This window comes from Salvelinus fontinalis, chromosome 36 (genome assembly GCF_029448725.1).
Source record: "Salvelinus fontinalis isolate EN_2023a chromosome 36, ASM2944872v1, whole genome shotgun sequence".
In the NCBI taxonomy this organism is placed as follows: Eukaryota; Metazoa; Chordata; class Actinopteri; order Salmoniformes; family Salmonidae; genus Salvelinus; species Salvelinus fontinalis.
The window spans coordinates 29,596,382-29,615,023 of record NC_074700.1 but is presented as its reverse complement, the minus strand read 5'-3'; the positions used below and the strand labels follow the sequence as shown (position 1 = coordinate 29,615,023).

Below are 18,642 nucleotides of genomic sequence, written 5' to 3'. Positions count from 1 at the left end.
GCACCTTTTCATCCAAGCTACTCAATACTGCCCCTGCAGCCATAAGAAGTTTAAAAAATGTAGGGGCGTCGATCAGAAAACCAGTTAGTGTCTGGTGTGACCACAATTTGCCTCATGCAACACGACACATCTCCTTCACATAGAGTTGATCAGGCTGTTCATTGTGGTCTGTTGAATGTTGTCCCACTCCTCTTCAATGGCTGTGTGAAGTTGCTGAATACTGGCGGGAACTGGAACATGCTGTAATACGCATCAATCCAAAGCATCCCATACCTGCTCAATGGGTGACATGTCTGGTGAGTATGCATACCATAGAAGAACTGGGACATTTTCACTTTCCAGGGATTGTGTATATATCCTTGCGACATGGGGCCGTGCCTTATCATGCTGAAACATGAGGTGATGGCGGCAGATGAATGGCACGACAATGGGTCTCAGGATCTCATCACGGTGTCTGTGTATTCACATTGCCATCGATAAAATGCAATTGTGTTTCATTGTCCACAGGTTATCCCTGCCCATACGATAACCCCACCACTACCATTGACATCAGCAAACCACTCACCCACACGACGCCATACACGCTGTCTGCCATCTGCCCGGTACCTTTGAAACCGGGATTCATATGTGAAGAGCACACTTCTCCAGCGTGGCGGTGGCCATCGAAAGTGAGCATTTACCCACTGAAGCCGTTAAGACGTCGAACTGCAGTTAGGTCAAGACCCTCGAAGAGCACGCAGATGAGCTTCTGTGAGATGGTTTCTGACAGTTTGTGCAGATATTCTTCTGTTGTACAAACCCACAGTTTCATCAGCTGTCCGGATGATTGGTCTCAAACGATCCTGCAGGTGAAGAAGTGGTCTGCGGTTGTGAGGCATCCCGCACACGCTCTGTCGGGTGGATGTTGTGCCTCACGCACCAACACAGCAGCTCCCTCTTTTCACACTCCTCCAAACTCCTCAATAAATCCTTAACAGTTTCTGTATCCTTCCCACACCCTGGAATCCTGGGGCGTGGTGCCGGAACTGGTGGTACCGGGCTGGGGCGGGAAGGTGTTACAGGAGGTGTAGAACTAGGAATGCACACAGGAGGCCTGGTTCGTGGGACTGTCATTCCCAGACGGTTAGCACGCAACTCAGGACGAGCATGAAGAGCTGACTCAGGTAACATCACATCCCGCACACGCTCTGTCGGGTGGATGTTGCCTCACGCACCAACATGGCACCAACACAGCAGCTCCCTCTTTTCACTCTCCTCCAAACTCCTCAATAAATCCTTAACAGTCTCTGTATCCTTCCCATTGCTCACCTCCAGTATCTGCACAACGGGCTCTGGCTCCCTCCTTTCACGCTGCTTGGTCCTGAGTGTTCGGGTCATTCTGTCACGATCGACCATGGGAGAGAGAGAGGACCAAGGCGCAGCATGTAAAAAATACATCTTCTCTTTATTTAGGAGAAAACTAACGAAGCAAAACAACAAATAGACGACCGTGAAGCTATCACCGAACAAAATGCAAACATGCAACCTAGACCTAGACACAGACACAGACCTAGACACAGACCTAGACCTAGACACAGACACAGACCTAGACAATGACCCGACAAAAACCTGATGCCTATGGCAGCCTAAAATATGGCTCCCAATCAGAGACAAATGAAAGACATCTGTCTCTAATTGAGAACCCCTCAGGCAGCCATAGACATACCTAGAACATTCACTCAACCATAGACATACCTAGAAACACTCACTCAACACAAACCCATACTCTAAACCCAACACCCCCCTTTTCCATATAACCACCCAAAACGAGACAAAACACAAACATTTCCCATGTCACACCCTGACCTAACTAAAATAATAAAGAAAACAAAGAATACAAAGGCCAGGACGTGACATAACCCCCCCCTTAAGGTGCGAACTCCGGGCGCACCAGCACACAGTCTAGGGGAGGGTCTGGGTGAGCTTCCTTCCACAGTTTCGGCTCCGGCACTGGTCGGGGTCCCCACCCCACCATAGTCACTACCCGCCTCCGTAGCCTCCTCCCAATGGCCATCCTCCACCTTAACCCCACTGGATTAAGGGGCAGCACCGGACTAAGGGGCAGCCCCGGACTAAGGGGCAGCACCGGACTAAGGGACAGCACCGGACTAAGGGGCAGCACCGGACTAAGGGGCAGCAGCGGACTAAAGGGCAGCACCAGGATAAGGGGCAGTACCAGGATAAGGGGCAGCACCAGGACAAGGGGAAGCTCCGGACTGAGGGACGGCAGCTCCGGACTGAGGGACGGCAGCTCCGGACTGAGGGACGGCAGCTCCGGACTGAGGGACGGATCCTGGCTGGATGACTCATGGTTGGCTGGCGGATCTGACTGCTCATGGCTGACTGACGGATCCGGCTGGTCATGGCTGGCGGACGGATCCGGCTGGTCATGGCTGGCGGACGGCTCCGGCTGGTCATGGCTGGCGGACGGCTCCGGCTGGTCATGGCTGGCGGACGGCTCCGGCTGCTCATGGCTGGCTGACGGAATCGGCTGCTCATGGCTGGCTGACGGATCTGGCTGATCCGGTCTGGCGGAAGGCTCTGGCTGATCCGGGCTGGCGGAAGGCTCTGGCTGATCCGGGCTGGCGGAAGGCTCTGGCTGATCCGGGCTGGCGGAAGGCTCTGGCTGCTCATGGCTGGCGGAAGGCTCTGGCTGGTCATGGCTGGCGGACGGCTCTGGCTGGTCATGGCTGGCGGAAGGCTCTGGCTGGTCATGGCTGGCGGAAGACTCTGGCTGCTCATGGTTGGCGGGCGACTCTGGCTGCTCATGGTTGGCTGGCGACTCTGGCTGCTCATGGCTGGCGGGCGACTCTGGCTGCTCATGGCTGGCGGGCGACTCTGGCTGCTCATGGCTGGCGGGCGACTCTGGCTGGTCATGGCTGGCGGACGGCTCTGGCTGGTCATGGCTGGCGGAAGGCTCTGGCTGGTCATGGCTGGCGGACGGCTCTGGCTGGTCATGGCTGGCGGAAGGCTCTGGCTGGTCATGGCTGGCGGAAGGCTCTGGCTTATCCGGTCTGGCGGAAGACTCTGGCTGCTCCTGGTTGGCGGGCGACTCTGGCTGCTCATGGTTGGCGGGCGACTCTGGCTGCTCATGGCTGGCGGGCGACTCTGGCTGGTCATGGCTGGCGGACGGCTCTGGCTGGTCATGGCTGGCGGAAGGCTCTGGCTGGTCATGGCTGGCGGAAGGCTCTGGCTGATCCGGTCTGGCGGAAGGCTCTGGCCGATCCGGTCTGGCGGAAGGCTCTGGTTGCTCATGGCTGGCGGAAGGCTCTGGCTGCTCATGGCTGGCGGAAGGCTCTGGCTGCTCATGGCTGGCTGACGGCTCGGGCTGGTCATGGCTGGCTGACGGCTCGGGCTGGTCATGGCTGGCTGACGGCTCGGGCTGGTTATGGCTGGCTGACGGCTCGGGCTGGTCATGGCTGGCTGACGGCTCGGGCTGGTCATGGCTGGCTGACAGCTCAGATGGCGCTGGGTAGATGGATGACTCAGATGGCACTGGGTAGACGGATGACTCAGATGGCACTGGGTAGACGGATGACTCACATGGCACTGGGTAGACGGATGACTCAGATGGCACTGGGTAGACGGATGACTCAGATGGCACTGGGTAGACGGATGACTCAGATGGCACTGGGTAGACGGATGACTCAGATGGCACTGGGTAGACGGATGACTCAGATGGCACTGGGTAGACGGATGACTCAGATGGCACTGGGTAGACGGATGACTCAGATGGCACTGGGTAGACGGATGACGCAGATGGCACTGGGTAGACGGATGACTCAGATGGCAATGGGTAGACGGATGACTCAGATGGCACTGGGTAGACGGATGACTCAGATGGCACTGGGTAGACGGATGACTCAGATGGCACTGGGTAGACGGATGACTCAGATGGCACTGGGTAGACGGGCAGCTCTGGCCGGCTGAGGCGCACTATAGGCCTGGTGCGTGGTGCCGGAACTGGTGGTTCCGGGCTGGGGACACGCACCTGAAGGCTAGTGCGGGGATAAGGAACAGGGCATACTGGACCCTGGATATGCACATTAGGCTTCGTGCGTGGTGCCTGAACTGGTGGTACCGGGCTTGGGACACACATCTCAGGGCTAGTGCGGGGAGCAGCAACAGGACACACTGGGCTCTCAAAGCGCACTATAGGCCTAGTGCGTGGTACCGGCACAGGTGGTACCGGGATGAGGGCACGCACCTCAGGGCGAGTGCGGGGAGAAGGAACAATGCGAACAGGGCTCTGGAGACACCCTGGAATCCTGGGGCGTGGTGCCGGAACTGGTGGTACCGGGCTGGGACGGGAAGGTGTTACAGGAGGTGTAGGACTAGGAATGCACACAGGAGGCCTGGTTCGTGGAACTGTCATTCCCAGACGGTTAGCACGCAACTCAGGACGAGCCTGAAGAGCTGACTCAGGTAACATCACATCCCGCACACGCTCTGTCGGGTGGATGTTGTGCCTCACGCACCAACACAGCAGCTCCCTCTTTTCACACTCCTCCAAACTCCTCAATAAATCCTTAACAGTTTCTGTATCCTTCCCACACCCTGGAATCCTGGGGCGTGGTGCCGGAACTGGTGGTACCGGGCTGGGGCGGGAAGGTGTTACAGGAGGTGTAGAACTAGGAATGCACACAGGAGGCCTGGTTCGTGGGACTGTCATTCCCAGACGGTTAGCACGCAACTCAGGACGAGCATGAAGAGCTGACTCAGGTAACATCACATCCCGCACACGCTCTGTCGGGTGGATGTTGCCTCACGCACCAACATGGCACCAACACAGCAGCTCCCTCTTTTCACTCTCCTCCAAACTCCTCAATAAATCCTTAACAGTCTCTGTATCCTTCCCATTGCTCACCTCCAGTATCTGCACAACGGGCTCTGGCTCCCTCCTTTCACGCTGCTTGGTCCTGAGTGTTCGGGTCATTCTGTCACGATCGACCATGGGAGAGAGAGAGGACCAAGGCGCAGCATGTAAAAAATACATCTTCTCTTTATTTAGGAGAAAACTAACGAAGCAAAACAACAAATAGACGACCGTGAAGCTATCACCGAACAAAATGCAAACATGCAACCTAGACCTAGACACAGACACAGACCTAGACACAGACCTAGACCTAGACACAGACACAGACCTAGACAATGACCCGACAAAAACCTGATGCCTATGGCAGCCTAAAATATGGCTCCCAATCAGAGACAAATGAAAGACATCTGTCTCTAATTGAGAACCCCTCAGGCAGCCATAGACATACCTAGAACATTCACTCAACCATAGACATACCTAGAAACACTCACTCAACACAAACCCATACTCTAAACCCAACACCCCCCTTTTCCATATAACCACCCAAAACGAGACAAAACACAAACATTTCCCATGTCACACCCTGACCTAACTAAAATAATAAAGAAAACAAAGAATACAAAGGCCAGGACGTGACATAACCCCCCCCTTAAGGTGCGAACTCCGGGCGCACCAGCACACAGTCTAGGGGAGGGTCTGGGTGAGCTTCCTTCCACAGTTTCGGCTCCGGCACTGGTCGGGGTCCCCACCCCACCATAGTCACTACCCGCCTCCGTAGCCTCCTCCCAATGGCCATCCTCCACCTTAACCCCACTGGATTAAGGGGCAGCACCGGACTAAGGGGCAGCCCCGGACTAAGGGGCAGCACCGGACTAAGGGACAGCACCGGACTAAGGGGCAGCACCGGACTAAGGGGCAGCAGCGGACTAAAGGGCAGCACCAGGATAAGGGGCAGTACCAGGATAAGGGGCAGCACCAGGACAAGGGGAAGCTCCGGACTGAGGGACGGCAGCTCCGGACTGAGGGACGGCAGCTCCGGACTGAGGGACGGCAGCTCCGGACTGAGGGACGGATCCTGGCTGGATGACTCATGGTTGGCTGGCGGATCTGACTGCTCATGGCTGACTGACGGATCCGGCTGGTCATGGCTGGCGGACGGATCCGGCTGGTCATGGCTGGCGGACGGCTCCGGCTGGTCATGGCTGGCGGACGGCTCCGGCTGGTCATGGCTGGCGGACGGCTCCGGCTGCTCATGGCTGGCTGACGGAATCGGCTGCTCATGGCTGGCTGACGGATCTGGCTGATCCGGTCTGGCGGAAGGCTCTGGCTGATCCGGGCTGGCGGAAGGCTCTGGCTGATCCGGGCTGGCGGAAGGCTCTGGCTGATCCGGGCTGGCGGAAGGCTCTGGCTGCTCATGGCTGGCGGAAGGCTCTGGCTGGTCATGGCTGGCGGACGGCTCTGGCTGGTCATGGCTGGCGGAAGGCTCTGGCTGGTCATGGCTGGCGGAAGACTCTGGCTGCTCATGGTTGGCGGGCGACTCTGGCTGCTCATGGTTGGCTGGCGACTCTGGCTGCTCATGGCTGGCGGGCGACTCTGGCTGCTCATGGCTGGCGGGCGACTCTGGCTGCTCATGGCTGGCGGGCGACTCTGGCTGCTCATGGCTGGCGGGCGACTCTGGCTGGTCATGGCTGGCGGACGGCTCTGGCTGGTCATGGCTGGCGGAAGGCTCTGGCTGGTCATGGCTGGCGGACGGCTCTGGCTGGTCATGGCTGGCGGAAGGCTCTGGCTTATCCGGTCTGGCGGAAGACTCTGGCTGCTCCTGGTTGGCGGGCGACTCTGGCTGCTCATGGTTGGCGGGCGACTCTGGCTGCTCATGGCTGGCGGGCGACTCTGGCTGGTCATGGCTGGCGGACGGCTCTGGCTGGTCATGGCTGGCGGAAGGCTCTGGCTGGTCATGGCTGGCGGAAGGCTCTGGCTGATCCGGTCTGGCGGAAGGCTCTGGCCGATCCGGTCTGGCGGAAGGCTCTGGTTGCTCATGGCTGGCGGAAGGCTCTGGCTGCTCATGGCTGGCGGAAGGCTCTGGCTGCTCATGGCTGGCTGACGGCTCGGGCTGGTCATGGCTGGCTGACGGCTCGGGCTGGTCATGGCTGGCTGACGGCTCGGGCTGGTTATGGCTGGCTGACGGCTCGGGCTGGTCATGGCTGGCTGACGGCTCGGGCTGGTCATGGCTGGCTGACAGCTCAGATGGCGCTGGGTAGACGGATGACTCAGATGGCACTGGGTAGACGGATGACTCAGATGGCACTGGGTAGACGGATGACTCAGATGGCACTGGGTAGACGGATGACTCAGATGGCACTGGGTAGACGGATGACTCAGATGGCACTGGGTAGACGGATGACTCAGATGGCACTGGGTAGACGGTTGACTCAGATGGCACTGGGTAGACGGATGACTCAGATGGCACTGGGTAGACGGATGACTCAGATGGCACTGGGTAGACGGATGACTCAGATGGCACTGGGTAGACGGATGACTCAGATGGCACTGGGTAGACGGATGACGCAGATGGCACTGGGTAGACGGATGACTCAGATGGCAATGGGTAGACGGATGACTCAGATGGCACTGGGTAGACGGATGACTCAGATGGCACTGGGTAGACGGATGACTCAGATGGCACTGGGTAGACGGATGACTCAGATGGCACTGGGTAGACGGGCAGCTCTGGCCGGCTGAGGCGCACTATAGGCCTGGTGCGTGGTGCCGGAACTGGTGGTTCCGGGCTGGGGACACGCACCTGAAGGCTAGTGCGGGGATAAGGAACAGGGCATACTGGACCCTGGATATGCACATTAGGCTTCGTGCGTGGTGCCTGAACTGGTGGTACCGGGCTTGGGACACACATCTCAGGGCTAGTGCGGGGAGCAGCAACAGGACACACTGGGCTCTCAAAGCGCACTATAGGCCTAGTGCGTGGTACCGGCACAGGTGGTACCGGGATGAGGGCACGCACCTCAGGGCGAGTGCGGGGAGAAGGAACAATGCGAACAGGGCTCTGGAGACACCCTGGAATCCTGGGGCGTGGTGCCGGAACTGGTGGTACCGGGCTGGGGCGGGAAGGTGTTACAGGAGGTGTAGAACTAGGAATGCACACAGGAGGCCTGGTTCGTGGGACTGTCATTCCCAGACGGTTAGCACGCAACTCAGGACGAGCATGAAGAGCTGACTCAGGTACCAACACAGCAGCTCCCTCTTTTCACTCTCCTCCAAACTCCTCAATAAATCCTTAACAGTCTCTGTATCCTTCCCATTGCTCACCTCCAGTATCTGCACAACGGGCTCTGGCTCCCTCCTTTCACGCTGCTTGGTCCTGAGTGTTCGGGTCATTCTGTCACGATCGACCATGGGAGAGAGAGAGGACCAAGGCGCAGCATGTAAAAAATACATCTTCTCTTTATTTAGGAGAAAACTAACAAAGCAAAACAACAAATAGACGACCGTGAAGCTATCACCGAACAAAATGCAAACATGCAACCTAGACCTAGACACAGACACAGACCTAGACACAGACCTAGACCTAGACACAGACACAGACCTAGACAATGACCCGACAAAAACCTGATGCCTATGGCCGCCTAAAATATGGCTCCCAATCAGAGACAAATGAAAGACATCTGTCTCTAATTGAGAACCACTCAGGCAGCCATAGACATACCTAGAAACACTCACTCAACACAAACCCATACTCTAAACCCAACACCCCCCTTTTCCATATAACCACCCAAAACGAGACAAAACACAAACATTTCCCATGTCACACCCTGACCTAACTAAAATAATAAAGAAAACAAAGAATACAAAGGCCAGGGCGTGACATAACCCCCCCCTTAAGGTGCGAACTCCGGGCGCACCAGCACACAGTCTAGGGGAGGGTCTGGGTGAGCTTCCTTCCACGGTGGCGGCTCCGGCACTGGTCGGGGTCCCCACCCCACCATAGTCACTACCCGCCTCCGTAGCCTCCTCCCAATGGCCATCCTCCACCTTAACCCCACTGAATTAAGGGGCAGCACCGGACTAAGGGGCAGCCCCGGACTAAGGGGCAGCACCGGACTAAGGGACAGCACCGGACTAAGGGACAGCACCGGACTAAGGGGCAGCAGCGGACTAAAGAGCAGCACCAGGATAAGGGGCAGTACCAGGATAAGGGGCAGCACCAGGACAAGGGGCAGCTCCGGACTGAGGGACGGCAGCTCTGGACTGAGGGACGGATCCTGGCTGGATGACTCATGGTTGGCTGACGGATCTGACTGCTCATGGCTGACTGACGGATCCGGCTGGTCATGGCTGGCGGACGGATCCGGCTGGTCATGGCTGGCGGACGGCTCCGGCTGGTCATGGCTGGCGGACGGCTCCGGCTGGTCATGGCTGGCGGACGGCTCCGGCTGCTCATGGCTGGCTGACGGATCCGGCTGCTCATGGCTGGCTGACGGATCTGGCTGATCCGGTCTGGCGGAAGGGTCTGGCTGATCCGGGCTGGCGGAAGGCTCTGGCTGATCCGGTCTGGCGGAAGGCTCTGGCTGATCCGGTCTGGCGGAAGGATCTGGCCGATCCGGTCTGGCGGAAGGCTCTGGCCGATCCGGTCTGGCGGAAGGCTCTGGCCGATCCGGTCTGGCGGAAGGCTCTGGTTGCTCATGGCTGGCGGAAGGCTCTGGCTGCTCATGGCTGGCGGAAGGCTCTGGCTGCTCATGGCTGGCTGACGGCTCGGGCTGGTCATGGCTGGCTGACGGCTCGGGCTGGTCATGGCTGGCTGACGGCTCGGGCTGGTCATGGCTGGCTGACGGCTCGGGCTGGTCATGGCTGGCTGACGGCTCGGGCTGGTCATGGCTGGCTGACGGCTCAGATGGCGCTGGGTAGACGGATTACTCAGATGGCACTGGGTAGACGGATGACTCAGATGGCACTGGGTAGACGGATGACTCAGATGGCACTGGGTAGACGGATGACTCAGATGGCACTGGGTAGACGGATGACTCAGATGGCACTGGGTAGACGGATGACTCAGATGGCACTGGGTAGACGGATGACTCAGATGGCACTCGGTAGACGGATGACGCAGATGGCACTGGGTAGACGGATGACTCAGATGGCACTGGGTAGACGGATGACTCAGATGGCACTGGGTAGACGGATGACTCAGATGGCACTGGGTAGACGGATGACTCAGATGGCACTGGGTAGACGGATGACACAGATGGCACTCGGTAGACGGATGACGCAGATGGCACTGGGTAGACGGATGACTCAGATGGTACTGGGTAGACGGATGACTCAGATGGCACTGGGTAGACGGATGACTCAGATGGCACTGGGTAGACGGATGACTCAGATGGCACTGGGTAGACGGATGACTCAGATGGCACTGGGTAGACGGATGACTCAGATGGCACTGGGTAGACGGATGACTCAGATGGCACTGGGTAGACGGGCAGCTCTGGCCGGCTGAGGCGCACTATAGGCCTGGTGCGTGGTGCCGGAAATGGTGGTACCGGGCTGGGGACACGCACCTGAAGGCTAGTGCGGGGATAAGGAACAGGGCATACTGGACCCTGGATACGCACATTAGGCTTCGTGCGTGGTGCCGGAACTGGTGGTACCGGGCTGGGGACACACATCTCAGGGCTAGTGCGGGGAGCAGCAATAGGACACACTGGGCTCTCAAAGCGCACTATAGGCCTAGTGCGTGGTACCGGGATGAGGGCACGCACCTCAGGGCGAATGCGGGGAGAAGCAACAATGCGAACAGGGCTCTGGAGACACCCTGGAATCCTGGGGCGTGGTGCCGGAACTGGTGGTACCAGGCTGGGGCGGGAAGGTGTTACAGGAGGTGTAGAACTAGGAATGCACACAGGAGGCCTGGTTCGTGGGACTGTCATTCCCAGACGGTTAGCACGCAACTCAGGACGAGCATGAAGAGCTGACTCAGGTAACATCACATCCCGCACACGCTCTGTCGGGTGGATGTTGTGCCTCACGCACCAACACAGCAGCTCCCTCTTTTCACTCTCCTCCAAACTCCTCAATAAATCCTTAACAGTTTCTGTATCCTTCCCACACCCTGTAATCCTGGGGCGTGGTGCCGGAACTGGTGGTACCGGGCTGGGGCAGGAAGGTGTTACAGGAGGTGTAGAACTAGGAATGCACATAGGAGGCCTGGTTCGTGGGACTGTCATTCCCAGACGGTTAGCACGCAACTCAGGACGAGCATGAAGAGCTGACTCAGGTACCAACACAGCAGCTCCCTCTTTTCACTCTCATCCAAACTCCTCAATAAATCCTTAACAGTCTCTGTATCCTTCCCATTGCTCACCTCCAGTATCTGCACAACGGGCTCTGGCTCCCTCCTTTCACGCTGCTTGGTCCTGAGTGTTCGGGTCATTCTGTCACGATCGACCATGGGAGAGAGAGAGGACCAAGGCGCAGCATGTAAAAAATACATCTTCTCTTTATTTAGGAGAAAACTAACAAAGCAAAACAACAAATAGACGACCGTGAAGCTATCACCGAACAAAATGCAAACATGCAACCTAGACCTAGACACAGACACAGACCTAGACACAGACCTAGACCTAGACACAGACACAGACCTAGACAATGACCCGACAAAAACCTGATGCCTATGGCCGCCTAAAATATGGCTCCCAATCAGAGACAAATGAAAGACATCTGTCTCTAATTGAGAACCACTCAGGCAGCCATAGACATACCTAGAAACACTCACTCAACACAAACCCATACTCTAAACCCAACACCCCCCTTTTCCATATAACCACCCAAAACGAGACAAAACACAAACATTTCCCATGTCACACCCTGACCTAACTAAAATAATAAAGAAAACAAAGAATACAAAGGCCAGGGCGTGACATAACCCCCCCCCTTAAGGTGCGAACTCCGGGCGCACCAGCACACAGTCTAGGGGAGGGTCTGGGTGAGCTTCCTTCCACGGTGGCGGCTCCGGCACTGGTCGGGGTCCCCACCCCACCATAGTCACTACCCGCCTCCGTAGCCTCCTCCCAATGGCCATCCTCCACCTTAACCCCACTGAATTAAGGGGCAGCACCGGACTAAGGGGCAGCCCCGGACTAAGGGGCAGCACCGGACTAAGGGACAGCACCGGACTAAGGGACAGCACCGGACTAAGGGGCAGCAGCGGACTAAAGGGCAGCACCAGGATAAGGGGCAGTACCAGGATAAGGGGCAGCACCAGGACAAGGGGCAGCTCCGGACTGAGGGACGGCAGCTCCGGACTGAGGGACGGATCCTGGCTGGATGACTCATGGTTGGCTGACGGATCTGACTGCTCATGGCTGACTGACAGATCCGGCTGGTCATGGCTGGCGGACGGATCGGGCTGGTCATGGCTGGCGGACGGCTCCGGCTGGTCATGGCTGGCGGACGGCTCCGGCTGGTCATGGCTGGCGGACGGCTCCGGCTGCTCATGGCTGGCTGACGGATCCGGCTGCTCATGGCTGGCTGACGGATCTGGCTGATCCGGTCTGGCGGAAGGCTCTGGCTGATCCGGGCTGGCGGAAGGCTCTGGCTGATCCGGGCTGGCGGAAGGCTCTGGCTGATCCGGGCTGGCGGAAGGCTCTGGCTGCTCATGGCTGGCGGAAGGCTCTGGCTGCTCATGGCTGGCGGGCGACTCTGGCTGGTCATGGCTGGCGGACGGCTCTGGCTGGTCATGGCTGGCGGAAGGCTCTGGCTGGTCATGGCTGGCGGAAGGCTCTGGCTGATCCGGTCTGGCGGAAGACTCTGGCTGCTCATGGCTGGCAGAAGGCTCTGGCTGCTCATGGTTGGCGGGCGACTCTGGCTGCTCATGGCTGGCGGGCGACTCTGGCTGCTCATGGCTGGCGGACGGCTCTGGCTGGTCATGGCTGGCGGAAGGCTCTGGCTGATCCGGTCTGGCGGAAGGCTCTGGCCGATCCGGTCTGGCGGAAGGCTCTGGCCGATCCGGTCTGGCGGAAGGCTCTGGCCGATCCGGTCTGGCGGAAGGCTCTGGCCGATCCGGTCTGGCGGAAGGCTCTGGTTGCTCATGGCTGGCGGAAGGCTCTGGCTGCTCATGGCTGGCGGAAGGCTCTGGCTGCTCATGGCTGGCTGACGGTTCGGGCTGGTCATGGCTGGCTGACGGCTCGGGCTGGTCATGGCTGGCTGACGGCTCGGGCTGGTCATGGCAGGCTGACGGCTCGGGCTGGTCATGGCTGGCTGACTGCTCGGGCTGGTCATGGCTGGCTGACGGCTCAGATGGCGCTGGGTAGACGGATGACTCAGATGGCACTGGGTAGACGGATGACTCAGATGGCACTGGGTAGACGGATGACTCAGATGGCACTGGGTAGACGGATGACTCAGATGGCACTGGGTAGACGGATGACTCAGATGGCACTGGGTAGACGGATGACTCAGATGGCACTGGGTAGACGGATGACTCAGATGGCACTGGGTAGACGGATGACTCAGATGGCACTGGGTAGACGGATGACTCAGATGGCACTGGGTAGACGGATGACTCAGATGGCACTCGGTAGACGGATGACGCAGATGGCACTGGGTAGACGGATGACTCAGATGGCACTGGGTAGACGGATGACTCAGATGGCACTGGGTAGACGGATGACTCAGATGGCACTGGGTAGACGGATGACTCAGATGGCACTGGGTAGACGGATGACTCAGATGGCACTCGGTAGACGGATGACGCAGATGGCACTGGGTAGACGGATGACTCAGATGGCACTGGGTAGACGGATGACTCAGATGGCACTGGGTAGACGGATGACTCAGATGGCACTGGGTAGACGGATGACTCAGATGGCACTGGGTAGACGGATGACTCAGATGGCACTGGGTAGACGGATGACTCAGATGGCAATGGGTAGACGGATGACTCAGATGGCACTGGGTAGACGGGCAGCTCTGGCCAGCTGAGGCGCACTATAGGCCTGGTGCGTGGTGCCGGAACTGGTGGTACCGGGCTGGGGACACGCACCTGAAGGCTAGTGCGGGGATAAGGAACAGGGCATACTGGACCCTGGATACGCACATTAGGCTTCGTGCGTGGTGCCGGAACTGGTGGTACCGGGCTGGGGACACACATCTCAGGGCTAGTGCGGGGAGCAGCAACAGGACACACTGGGCTCTCAAAGCGCACTATAGGCCTAGTGCGTGGTACCGGCACAGGTGGTACCGGGATGAGGGCACGCACCTCAGGGCGAGTGCGGGGAGAAGCAACAATGCGAACAGGGCTCTGGAGACACCCTGGAATCCTGGGGCGTGGTCCCGGAACTGGTGGTACCAGGCTGGGGCGGGAAGGTGTTACAGGAGGTGTAGAACTAGGAATGCACACAGGAGGCCTGGTTCGTGGGACTGTCATTCCCAGACGGTTAGCACGCAACTCAGGACGAGCATGAAGAGCTGACTCAGGTAACATCACATCCCGCACACGCTCTGTCGGGTGGATGTTGTGCCTCACGCACCAACACAGCAGCTCCCTCTTTTCACTCTCCTCCAAACTCCTCAATAAATCCTTAACAGTCTCTGTATCCTTCCCATTGCTCACCTCCAGTATCTGCACAACGGGCTCTGGCTCCCTCCTTTCACGCTGCTTGGTCCTGAGTGTTCGGGTCATTCTGTCACGATCGACCATGGGAGAGAGAGAGGACCAAGGCGCAGCATGTAAAAAATACATCTTCTCTTTATTTAGGAGAAAACTAACGAAGCAAAACAACAAATAGACGACCGTGAAGCTATCACCGAACAAAATGCAAACATGCAACCTAGACCTAGACACAGACACAGACCTAGACACAGACACAGACACAGACCTAGACACAGACACAGACCTAGACAATGACCCGACAAAAACCTGATGCCTATGGCCGCCTAAAATATGGCTCCCAATCAGAGACAAATGAAAGACATCTGTCTCTAATTGAGAACCACTCAGGCAGCCATAGACATACCTAGAACATTCACTCAACCATAGACATACCTAGAAACACTCACTCAACACAAACCCATACACTAAACCCAACACCCCCCTTTTCCATATAACCACCCAAAACGAGACAAAACACAAACATTTCCCATGTCACACCCTGACCTAACTAAAATAATAAAGAAAACAAAGAATACAAAGGCCAGGGCGTGACATCTGGTGGATATCCCTGCAGTCAGCATGCCAATTGTGCGCTCCCTCAAAACTTAAGAAATCTGTGGCATTGTGTTGTGTGACAAAACTGCACATTTTAGATGTCCCCAGCATAACTCGGAGCAATTATGTAATGATCATGCTGTTTAATCAGCTCCTTGGTATGCCACACCTGTAAGGTGAATGGATTATCTTTGCAAAGGCAAAATGCTCACTAGCAGGGATGTAAACGCATTTTTGCAAAACATCTGAAAGAAATAAGCTTTTTTGTGTGTATGGAACATTTCTGGGATCTTTTATTTCAGCTCATGAATCATGGGACCAACACTTTACCTGTTGCATTTCTATTTTTGTCCAGTACACAGTATGTGCCTCTTTGAGCCTCTGTCTATTTCTATGTATCTCCAGAAATGTATTTCTATCTCTGTATCTTCTCCATCTCAGAGAACTGCAGTAGCAATGCCAGCCTCAGCTTGAGGATGCTGTTTTATAGAGAATGGCACAACAAGTCTTTCACTGCACTCCAGTGAGTCTGACTCTCTATGTATTCACTACTCCCTGCCCTTGCCTTATGGTGAGTGATACAATTACATTAGGGGAGAGTGGGGTAAGTTGAGCCAAAGGAGTAGGTTAACCTCTACTTCCTCACAAACCCGGGTCCGGGAGCACCCCCATCAGTAAAAAAAGCTGACTAGCATAGCCTAGCATAGCGTCACAAGTAAATACTAGCGTCTAAATATCATTAAATCACAAGTCCAAGACACCAGATGCAAGATACACATCTTGTGAATCCAGCCATAATTTCTGTTTGCCTTGGGGTAAGTTGAGCTACTGGCCATGGGGTAAATTGAGCCAATGGTTGAGCCAATGGCAAGTTGAGCCAAGAGACCAATTTTTTGAGTGTGGTTTTTATGCTTTTTTGTCTAAGTGGGTTTTCAAGCTTCTGAACATGGAGTGTCACATTGAGATTGACTTTGGAATTTATAGGTAGACTCAGCAACATGACGTTGCCATGAGCATCACCACTGATATTGGTCGTGTTTGAGTGGTAAGGCTAAAGCCTCCAACTGTAGATGAAAGTCGAAGAGTGAAGTCGGGGGAGGTGCATCTGTGTCAGCCGAAAGTCGGACACTAATGTCGTTTTCCAACAGCAATGCTCATATCAAAATGGTAGTGTTGCCAATGTTTATAAAATGTTTGTTGAAATGAACATGTACAGTGTCTAACCCCCATATTACACACTCACAAATGAAATCATAATATAATATTATGTGTGTACAATCAATAAGTGAGAGAGAGGCTCAAATATCACATTTATTTGTATATATCCACATGAATCTCAGCAAATTGGTTCCTGCTTCAGTCATGCCTTTGGTCAAGTTTGCATGGGTCATACAAAACACGTACTGATTGAATGACAATAGAGCCTCTCACATTGCAGGCGATGGCTGCAGGATAAAGTTGGTGAAGATCAACTGCAGAAACTAGCTGTTGACTACAGTCAAAACTTGGAGACCAACACTTTGAGATATTCCTGACCACCTCCGGAGGGAGTCAGGCACACATTGTGTCTGGATGTCTTACAAGTGTAGACTCGCTTCGAGGCAAGCTACACTGAGGCATGCATGAGAGCATCAGCTGTTCTGGACGACTGTGTGATCACGCTCTTCGTAGCCGACGTGAGTAAGACCTTTAAACAGGTCAACATACACAAGGCTGCGGGGCCAGACAGATTACCAGGACGTGTGCTCCGGGCATGTGCTGACCAACTGGCAAGTGTCTTCACTGACATTTTCAACATGTCCCTGATTGAGTCTGTAATACCAACATGTTTTAACCTGTCTAGGATCAGCGTGGCGCTAGCGGCACCCCCCCCCCCCCCCCCCACTGAAAAACCAGTGCCGCGAAATTCAAAAAAAATATTTTTTTAAAATATTTAACTTTCACACATTAAAGTCCAATACAGCTAATGAAAGACACAGATCTTGTGAATCCAGTCAACATTTCCGATTTTTAAAATGTTTTACAGGGAAGACACAATATGTAAAGATGTACATCTATTACCTAAAAACACATTAGCATAATCCACCATCTTTTATTTGTCCACCAACACCAGTAGCCATCACCAATTCGGCTAAACTAAGATATTTATAGCCCCTAACCAACAAAAAAACTCATTAGATGACAGTCTGATAACATATTTATGGTATGGGATAGGTTTTGTTAGAAAAAAGTGCATATTTCAGGTATATGGCATAGTTTACAATTGCACCCACCATCACAAATGGACTAGAATAATTACAATGAGCAACGTGTTTACCTAACTACTAATCATCAAACATTTCGTAAAAATACACAGCATACACGAATCGAAAGACACAGATCCTGTGAATACAGACAATATTTCAGATTTTCTAAGTGTCTTACAGCGAAAACACAATAAATCGTTATATTAGCATAGCACATAGCACATAGCAGCCCAGCATTGATTCTAGCCAAAGTGGGCGATAACGTCAACATCGCCAAAAATATATTAATTTTTTCACTAACCTTCTCAGAATTCTTCAGATGACACTCCTGTAACATCATATTACACAATCCATATAGAGTTTGATCGAAAATGTTTATATTTAGCCACCAAAATCATGGTTAGACAATGTGAAATTTAGCTCAGCTGGTCAGAAAATGTCCTTGCGCCACTTAGACAGTGATCTACTCTTATACATAAATACTCATAAACGTGACTAAAAAATATAGGGTGGACAGGGATTGATAGACAATTTAATTCTTAATACAATTGCGTTATTACATTTTTTAATTTATCCTTACTTTTCAATACAGTTTGCGCCAAGCGAAGCTACGTCAAAAAACATGGCGTCCTAAGCCACTAAAATGTTTCGACAGAAACACGATTTATCATAATAAAAATGTCCTACCTTGAGCTGTTCTTCCATCAGTATCTTGGGCAAAGGATCCTTTCTTGGGAGAAATCGTCTTTTGGTGGAAAGCTGTCCTCTTGCCATGTGGAAAAGTCAACTGCGTTCGGGATGAACTGAAAAGCGTGCCCAACTTTTCACATCGTTGCAAAAATAAATGTCCCAAAATCGCACTAAACGGATATAAATTGCTATAAAACGCTTTAAATTAACTACCTTATGATGTTTTTAACTCCTATAACGAGTGAAAAGATGACCGGAGAAATATAACAGGCTAAACTAACGCTTGGAACAGGTGCGCGCCGGTGTCCACTTTGCTCATGACGCAGCTCCCAAAGAATGACTAGCTTCAGGGTTTTTTCATTTGTAGGGCCTGTGAACGTGCAATCGACCCCGTTGGAATCGTCATCACGTAAAGGCATCCAGGGGAAGACGTAAGAAGTGTCCGTATAGTCATAGCAACGACAGTGCCCTTTTAAATGACTTCAGAAGAGTGGCCAACATTTCTCAAATCTGACTCCATGTCAGGGAAATTGCTGTAGAATGGGCTCTGTTCCACTTAGAGACAAAATTTCAACTCCTATAGAAACTATAGACTGTTTTCTATCCAATAATAATAATAATATGCATATTGTACGATC

At 54.5% G+C, this 18,642-nt stretch overlaps 1 pseudogene; it reads left to right on the top strand.

The window, feature by feature from the left end:
* LOC129835656 (phospholipase D1-like) overlaps positions 1-18,642 on the top strand; it is a 192,127-nt pseudogene that overhangs the window by 100,721 nt on the left and 72,764 nt on the right.